The sequence below is a fragment of the Pinus tabuliformis genome, chromosome 1_2 (genome assembly GCF_031772625.1).
Source record: "Pinus tabuliformis cultivar Carrire ecotype Pingquan chromosome 1_2, CPIR1, whole genome shotgun sequence".
NCBI classification, from domain to species: Eukaryota; Viridiplantae; Streptophyta; class Pinopsida; order Pinales; family Pinaceae; genus Pinus; species Pinus tabuliformis.
This window is the reverse complement of record NC_142298.1, coordinates 1,215,379,912-1,215,390,156: the sequence shown is the minus strand read 5'-3', so window position 1 is coordinate 1,215,390,156 and position 10,245 is coordinate 1,215,379,912.

Here is a 10,245-nt window from a genome sequence, read left to right as displayed (position 1 = left end):
AGGACTGAAAATGAAGAGACAAGCTTAGGAGCAATTTTTGGAAGTTCAAGAGACAATGTTTCATTTCATATTCCTACAAAGAATACAAACAACCAATATGGCTTGCTTATAAAAAATACAATGTTGAATGGAAACTGAAGTTTTTGGAGAGAAGTAGCCTGCATAAGAAGATTGATGAGTAGCAACAGAAGAGACACACAGTTGAAAAAGAGAAGCAGTGCAACAATAAACATGATAGTAAAATCGTATATAAGATAACCAACATTTGTGACTTCATGTTGTGATTGAGAGATTTTTGTCCCTTTCTCTGTTGTAGAATGATAAAGAACATGTTGTAGCATGTTGAGGTAGGAGCCTCTTGTGGGTTGTAGTCTGCAGAAAATTGGTGGGAGTAGGAGCTTCCTTTGAGGTAGGAGCCTCTTGTAGGTTGGAGCATATAAAAATATGATGTAATAAGGAGTAGTAGCTTGCCTTCACATCACTTTCAACCTAAAATTTGTGGTTTTCTCCCTTCAGGGTTTCCACTTATATCTGGTGTCTTCATTTGTTGGCTCTTGAATGTTGTGTGAATTTTCTTGAATTATTGATAAATATATATGCAAATCTATCTCTCTGAAACCTACAAAAAAAAATCAATAATAACAAGACACATACATAAACCATTAGTTGTATAAGAAGAAAAATAAGTTGAGCAAAAATAAAGATTTAAATTATTGGTTCATCCCCCCACCTCTCAGTAATTTCCAATCATCAATATCAATTGGTATAAGAGCCAAGTTCCTTCAGTAGTAGTCTAACAACTGGAAGGAGGTCCTAAGTCAGTAAAGTGGCTAGTCAAGAAGGATGTTCAACAAATAAAGCCCCTTTATTTACTGTTACAAACTATGCCTTTTGGAAAGTGAGAATGAAGACATATTTAATTTCTCTAGGAGTAGAAGTTTGGGCTACTGTGATGATAGAGTATGAAGAACCAAAAGAAGCTACTAGTGACAAAGATGCCAAACTGAATTTTATAGCTAATGAAAAAGTTATGAACGCACTTCTGAGTGGTCTATGTGAGTTTGAATCTATCAAAGTGATGCATTGTGAGACAACCAAAGATATCTCGGTTAAATTAGAAAATATTCATGAAGGAGATAAAAAGTTAAAGATTACCAAATTACAAGTGTATAAAATGCAGTTTGAGACCTTAAAAATGAATGAAGAGAAGATATAGCTAAATTCGTTTTAAGAGTTGATGAAGTCATAAATATCATGATGGGTCTAGGAGAATCAATAAAAGAAAGTGTAATAGTTCAAGAAATATTAAGGTCGTTACCTTCTAAGTTCAACCCTAAAGTTTTAGCTATAGAAGAGACAACAAACTTTGAGACTTTGAACAGGTATCAACTACTTGGCTCTTTGATAACATAGGAGATGAGAATTCCAAAAGGGAATGCAATCACTAAAGAGGCAACTTTCAAGGCAGAAAAGTCCATAGAAGAAAATAAATGTTCATGCTTGAAGAAGAAGAAGCAAAATTTGCGAGGAGGTTGAAGAAAGGCATAGGTAAGTACAAAGGAAAACTTCCATTTAAGTGTTTTAATTGTGGAAGAGTGGGGAATTATGCTTCAGAATGTTGTTATAAGAAAGAAGAAAATTAGCCTAAAGGGAAAGAAAAGATCAAGTCTAATAAAATGCGGAAAGAGAGAAAATTTAAAAGAAAAAGTTTCTATGGTCAAGAAGATAGCAGTGTATATGAAAGTTCCAATGAATCCTCTAGTGAAGATGAAACCAATGAATTCATGATGATGGCCATGGAAGAAATTGAAAATGATTTTCAGGAATATGAAGAAGAAGAGGAAGGTGAGGTAGACCTTGAGGGGGAGTTGATCAGTTCCCTAGATGAAATAGAAAGGATTAAACTAAAGAATAGAAAGCATAAAGAGATCATATTGAAATATGTAAAAGAAGAATCAAATTTAGAAGACATTATCAAGTTGAAAGTTGAACTTGAAGAAGCAAAGAAGGTGGAATAAATTTTGATGCAATAAATAAAAGAGAAAGGCAAGGAGTGTGAAAGATTGGAAGAAGAGGAGGTAAGTCTGAAGAAGAAGCTAAAAAAGGCTCAAGCTAAAATAAACATGAATATTCAATAGATAAAAGGGTCTGAAAAATTGGATGTGATATTAAATGCTTAGAGGTCTCCACTCATAAAGACTGGGTTAGGCTATGAAGGAGAATCCAATAAATCCAAGACAGAGGATAAAATGACAATCACCTTTGTAAAAGCTGCTAGGGGAGAGGATGACAATTCAAATCAATATGAGAACAAAAAATTGAGCAATAATTCAACATCAAATAAACAACTGCAAAGAAACATTGCCAGAAAAGTACAAAAGGCAAAAGGAATGGACAATCAAACAACAATCTATCAGAAACCACACTTCTTCAAGAGACAGGATTATCAAATGTCAAGATGGTTATATTCTCAAACAACATCCACTACCAGGTACATATATTTTTTTATGGATATTGTTACTGCTGTAAAATTTTTGGACATAAAGCCATAAATTGTAGAGCTTATGTCAGAAGAATTGATTTGGGAAATTCTAAGAGAAGAAAGAATGGATTCATAAACATTAAAACAAACATGAATCTAGAAAAAAATGCATTTTCTTCTCTCCTTGATATCACTGAATGTTTCTATTGTCACAACTTTGGGCACAAGTCATATGAATTCCAACTTAAAAACAATAAATTAACATTTCATAATATTTATAGAACAAATGGATGCATGCAATGGAGAAAGGAGGTATAAGAAAAGAAACCTGATAAGTGTGACCTAGTTATGTATGCTCAAGGTCAAAACAATAAATGGTATGTGGACAGTGGATGCTCTAGATATATGATAGGATATAAGAAAGTTTGTTTCCCTGGATGAAAATAAAACTAGAAATGTCACATTCAACAATGATGAAGCAGGAAGAATTAGAGGAAAGGGTACGGTCAGTCTGAACAATGGAGGAGGAAAGGATCAAGATGTATTGTTTGTATATGGCCTAAAAAATAATTTGATGAGTGTAAGTCAGATGTGTGACAAAAGTTGTGATGTTCTCTTTAGAGCTCAAGATTGTGAAATCGGGTCAACATCTACAAGGAAGATTTTGGCTAAAGGATTTCGAACTAAGAATAATGTATATATCGTGAAGGAAAAGAGTGAAGAATGCTACATCAAAAAACAAGATGAATCCTCGCTATGGCATAGGAGATCAGGGCATCTTCATTTTGATCACATCATTAGAATCAATAAGAAGAGAGCAGTTAGAGATTTACCAACATTAAATAAGCATCAAAACACTATATAAAAATCATGTAAAATGGGTAAACAAACACAAAAATCATTAAAATTCAAAGATAAACTATCAAGTAGTAAGCCTTTACAGCTAGTTCATATGGATTTGTGTGGGCCTTCCAGAACAAAACCACAAGGAGGAGAAAAATATTTCATGCATATAATTGATGACTATTTGAGATTGACATGGGTGGGATTCCTCATAAATAAGTTAGAAAGATTTTGAGAAGTTCAAAATATTCAAGGCACTGGTAGAAAACCAAACAGGGTGCAAGATCAAATGCAAAAGGTTAGACAGAGGAGGTGAATTTACATCAGATGAGTTTGCAGACCTATATAATGAATTTGGAATAAAACAATAATATACTATTGTAGACATGCCGCAATAGAATGGAGTTGCAGAGAGACAAAGCATATATGTTCAACAAATGGCCAGAGCCATGATGCAAGAAAGAATCATTCCTCGGACCTATTAGGCTGAAGCGGTGCATACTGTTGTAGTAATTATCATAAATTGATCAGAGAATTTGTTAGGATTCATAGGCCTGATCTGAGCATGTGATAGCGTGTGAGGCCCCGCGTAGGGGCGTGACCCCGAGAGCGGTCTCATCCGTATTCATTGAATTTGAATCGGAAGGTGGGGAATATGTGTTTTCTCTGCCTGTTATTCGAGATTGTTTCACTCGATGCCTTCTCTGGGTCCATTGACTTTAGAAGGTTATCTGGATTGTGTGATTAAGGCAAACCCTATTCATTGTGAGAGTGCTTGAGGTGGTCGTGGCGTGTGTCTAAGCATTGTTTGTTTGTGTGGCGTTTAAAATTGAATTACATATTCTCAATAAAGCACATCTTAGACCAAATTGTGATAAAACACCTTATGATATGTGGCATGGAAAACCAACATTAATCAAGAATTTTAAAGTATTTGGGAGTAAATGTTATATAAAAAAATAATGATGAAAAGCTAGGAAAGTTCGATTCTCGATCAAATGAATGAATATTTTTAGGATATTCATCAAAAAGTAAGGGATATAAGTGCTATAATAAGAGGTTGCATAAGATTGTGGAATACATAAACGTAAAGTTTGATGAAGAGCTATCTGATAAGAAAAAAAATGCATGTCTTATTAATCCTCCAGATCATCACCATCATGACAATAAAGAGAATGAAATACAAGATGAATACCTAGAAGATATAGAGACTCATTAAAAAGAACCCTTGAGAGACACACAAAAGAATAACCCTGAAAATCAAGTTATTGGAGATAAAAGTGAAGGAGTACAAACAAGGAGGCAAATAGCATAAAAATATGGGCAAGTTCATATTGTTATGCTATCACAGATAGAACCAGAGAACTTTGGTGAGGCATGTAAAGACAAAAGTTGGATAGATGCTATGAATGAAGAGTTAGACCAAGTTGAGAAGAACAAGACTTGGGAACTAACACTAAGACCTGTCGTAAAGAATGTTATTGGCTCAAAATGGGTATTCAAAAATAAGATGAATGAACAGGGTCAAACTGTGAGAAATAAATTCAGACTAGTATGCAAGGGGTACTCACAAGTAGAAGGCCTTGATTATGAAGAAACCTTTGAATCAATTGCGAGATTGGAGGAAATCAGGATGTTTTTGGCTTTTGCTTGTTACAAGGATTTCAAAGTATACCAAATGGACGTGAAGTCTGCTTTTCTAAACGGAGAACTTGAGGAAGAGAAATATATGGAACAACCTGAAGGGTTTTTGTTATCAGATAAACATAACTATGTCTGCAGGTTAAAGAAGGAAATGTATGTGTTAATTTTTCATAGGGCTACATTGTTCTTTGCTTTAATAATTGCATTTATTCATTAACACATTAAGTTCACCCCATAAAATTGTAAAATTATTTAGATTTACATCATTATTCATCAGCATATGTAACCATGTAGAAAGAATAATATCATCGTCATCAATGCAGCGAAACATAAAGGAAAAATAGAATAAAATCATGCACACATAGAGACATCGGGATTGGTCGGAGACTAGGGAAAAACTCACTATGGGGAAAACCCTTTCAAATTCTTCTTCTTATAGATTGTCATCAAATGATTCAGCAAAAGAGAGTACAATGATTCATATATTCATCTATGTAAAAAAATAACTATAACATACATGACATGACCCTGAACATTCTTATACTTGAAAAATAATGATCCTGAGGACTGTAATGACATGTTATTGACTATAGTCAACTGTTGAATGTTGTTGTCACTAAGAAAAAACTTTGGAGTACTGATAATTCATCTTTTGGTCCGGGACGCTCCCTAAGACACTCTATGCAAGTGTTTGAGGCTAACCTACACGCTCCCAGGTGGATTACATGCGAGCATCAAGGGCCAAACTGGATTGCGGAAACCTTAGCCTCTCGAACGCTCCCTTAGAAACTGTGTGCAAGTACCCGAGACTTCCTAGGAACTCCCTTGACCATACTATGCGAGCATCTAGGGACTAAAATCCTTAGTTACGAGCTTGTCCAAGACTCAGAAACCATAGAAACGTGTGAGCTTCTTCGCTGTAGTTTCAAACCCTTTGTGCGAGCTTTCCTCCGTAAGACCTGTGCGAACCAAATAATAGAAGAGAGAAGAAAATGCTTGATGATTGTGTCCAAATGAGCTTGAGGTATTTTTTATATATAGGCTTCCATGAGGGTCCACTTGATGTTGAGGTTGAGTTGTGCAATTGTACATGTGTTTAGGGCCTACCTAATCCAATATACATGAGTGGATAAATAAATTCAAAAAACAACTTCTGTTTGTCCAAATAAGATGATATTAAGGTCGATTTTGGTCCTCTTGAAAAGAGGAATTCAATGAAATCATTATCTCCATCATGTGAGCTATCCAAAGTGGAATTTGACTACATTTGCATAATTTTAACACTCCCTCTCAACTAGGGAGAATTCCAGCTGCCAATATTTGTCCATCGATCAATATGCCATCATGGTATCTCAAGTGTCATCATGTATCGTTACTGATCATCTATTTCATGTAATAGTCATGCCATTATCATCATCAAAAATCACCAATGTACATCTCCATCCATCCCTTTCGTATCTCTTGATCGTCCCTGCTCATATGTTTAATATTATCAAATCTAGAAGAAGAAAAATTAGAGGGGAGCTTAACCTACCACCCTTTATTCATTGGGCTACTACCTGGTATCTCTACCAGCGAGCTACTACCTGGAATATTTATCAGTGGGTTACTACCCGGAATATCAGTCAGGGGCTATTACTTGAAATGTATGTCGACCGGCTACTGCTAGAAATATCAGTCAGTGGGCTACAACCCAAAAATATGTCATCAGGATACTACCTGGAAATATGTCGATGGGATACTACCCAGAAATATGTCATCAGGCCTAGAAATATGTCGACAGATTAATACCTGTAAATATTTCATCATGTATTATCATTGGAGAGAATATCATCAGGGAGCACATCTCATCCTAGAACCATATCGGGGAGCTACTACTCAACCCAAAATATCATGGGGGAGCTACAACTCAACCCATATCGAGAAATAGGTAATATAGGGGAGCTACTACTCAACCCATCCTATCACCTACTGATCTTCCCAAAAATGACCCTTAATAGTCATGTGGTAGAACACCTACATCATAATCCTAGCTTGAGCGAGATACCAGACTTACCAGAGGTAAGGATCTCACAGCCCCAAGCCTCCTCACCCATTGGAAAGACAGAGAGGTATAATCCCAACAAGCCCAGATTGTGGATATGATGCCAACTAGGGTATACTCTGCAAATACCAAGATAGGGTGAAGTACTAATCCAACCCTATGGGTAATGGATAGGGTTGATACCCTATTTTCCAGAGTTCCCTCAACCCCAAGAGCCCTCTATCTCAATTCCACACCTTAGGAGCTCAAACAAGGGAGGAAGAGTATGGATGAATGTCTTTGATCAATGATTCTCTCTATAGAAACATATGTCTAGTAATCATCATGTCTCAATAACCGCTATTTCCTGTTCATACATGACATCAAATCAAATATCATGTTAGAACGTAAATAATCATATAAATCACAAAAGGATACCATAATCATCCTCCCTCTCAAGGAGCTGCCAGTCACAAGCCTAAGCTTGTCTCGAATATCTATATTGGTTCATGGGAAGCATTTCAACTATATTTATATGGGATTATCTACCAATCGGATCCCATTCTTTATCATCGCAATGTATCCAAAATGAAGAAAAAACTTTCTCAAACATCTCTTCAAACGCTTCTTCATTCTGCGTCATAGCTAGTCATGTTAGCAACATTGTTCTCAACCTCAGTCATGCTACATATCTCTCATATCAGGTAGATATCATAGTAAGGTAAGATTCATATATGTTCATATCATAGTCATATATCATAGGAAGAATATCGTAGACCAAAAATAGATTTTCCCATGCAGGTATCTCGAAGGGTGCTCCAGGACAACTCTTTGGACTCAGGTTCTATGCGCATCATGTATATGGACGGATGTTCAAAAATAGAACATCAATGCTTCAATCAACTGTTGGTTTCCAATTCAATCAGAGAGTCCAAGGATTTTCATTTCCTCTTTCAAATACTTCTTCAATAGATTTGCAATATAGATTATCTTTTCCCAATTTTAGAAATTGATTCATCATGCCATGATTTCTTGTTTTGAGCTTAAAATCTATCTACCTCTTACTTAGATCATCAAAGGCTCATTACCTATCAGGAATAGACCATTAATGCATAAAAACCAAAACCAAAATCAAAGTCATACCTTGGAACACATCATCTTGACTTCACCAGATAACAGTTAATGCAAACATATCTGGATCGAGAAGCTTGCTTCATGAAATTCTCTCTGCAAACATAACACTTTACCAAACCAACTTGCTCAACTTTCATAAATCAATATTGTACCATCAACCAAGTCATCTCATCAAAGTCATAAATATCACAATATCAGTTCTTTAGACTAGGTGACAGGTAGAGCTCATATCAAGTCTTGACTTCATTTATTATTATACCAACAAGTTGTCATATATCATGCAATATCAATCAAATCATTATCATAATCATAATACAAGTTACTTATGTCACAATATAAGTCATCAGAAATGACTATGCTCATATATCATTCTCATCAAGGAAAATCATCAATCGTCAGATCAAATCTAAATTTGTTATCATAGAGAGATCTATAGTCCAAAAGCATATTTCAATATCAAGTCAGAGTTCTAAATCACTGTTAAGCATCATGTCAAACTTCAAACACTGCTTATCTATATCAGTCAACCAAATATCTTGTGTCACAAATTTCAATGGTTAAATCATAATGGCATATCTACATGCTTATCCCAGACACCTGCAAACACAAGTTCATATTATAGCAAATATATAAACTTTTCTTGCTCACAGATCTTTCTATCTTCATTTCTATAGGATTGACATGATTTATCCGATTTCATGCACAATACTTCATTTTTTTGTGACCAACAATTCATCCCAACAACTTCATAGATAAGTTTACAATGGAAAAATATGTCAGAGACACCTTGTTTCATACTTCATACAACTTCATAAAACTACGGATGTTGGTCAACTGTAGTCAAACCTATGGACGCTCCCTTCAGGTTAGCATGGGAGCGTCTTTAGCTTCCTGGACACTACCTTAGTCATAGCATGTGTGCGTCCAAGGATGAAATATCTCAGTTTTGTGCCTGCATCTAGAACATAACCCCTAATTTTTGTACAAGCTTTAGATCTGAGACTTTATACATATACATATATATATATATATATATATATATATATATATGTATAATTAAAATGGTATTATGAGTAAGAATCTTGTGGAGCGATTCTCCCTCTGAATGGGAATCTACGCCATTCCTTTTATTCATCAACCTTTCTTATACTAATGTCATGCAACACATATTCATCATATTCATCAACATCATGTCATCAATATTTCATCAAAGGTTAGATATAAGTGATTAGGTTAGCAAACATATGTGACATCATATATCAAAGATCATGAACACAATACCACTTTATATCAATTCAATCCATCAAATTTTACAATATGCTACAATTACTCATCAGACCAAGACATGACCAAGGTTACACTTCATGCTTATAATTGTCAATAAGATCAAGCTAGGTCATTGAATAAAACTTTATCAAAACAAAAAGAGTCTCAACCCTTCCATAAGCATAATGGTATCATGTATAAGAATCAAGGAGCGAAATGTTTATGTGAAATCGAGCATGTCTTATGCATGTCAAGTATCAAGAGTATCTAGAGTCAAGGTGCTAGATTTCTTTATGGGATCAAAATATCCAACATCAAGTATATCAAAGATCAACATAGAATTTAGGAAGATCAAAAGTGTTCAATACTAGGTGCAACATTTCATCATAAATAAAATCATCTTCATATGCATGTATGGACCATTTGAGAAGGAGGTATTCTCGATAGGGCATAACAACTTAAACATAATAGTGAAACAATATATCATGCATACCTTGAAATATTCAAGTGCTTGTGAACCTTCTCAAGATATAGGCAGTTTGTAATACTTTTTCATTTTTTCATGTAGTTCCTCTTTACCCTTTTCTAGCTCTAGCCACCTTTCCTACATTTCAAATGATTCTCAAGAAGTATCCACTTATCACAGCTCTCAAGGAGGTTAGAAACATCCATATATTCAAATATACATGCAAGAAGTATAGACAATAATCATAATAATCAGATCCATAAGTCTAAAAAAAAGTAAGGACATAAGGAATCATCATAAGAAATACTTATCTTCAATGAGAGGTGATCCTCTTCCTCTTGAACCAACCTTAAAGAGCCAGCAATGTCCATTTTCCACATACACTTG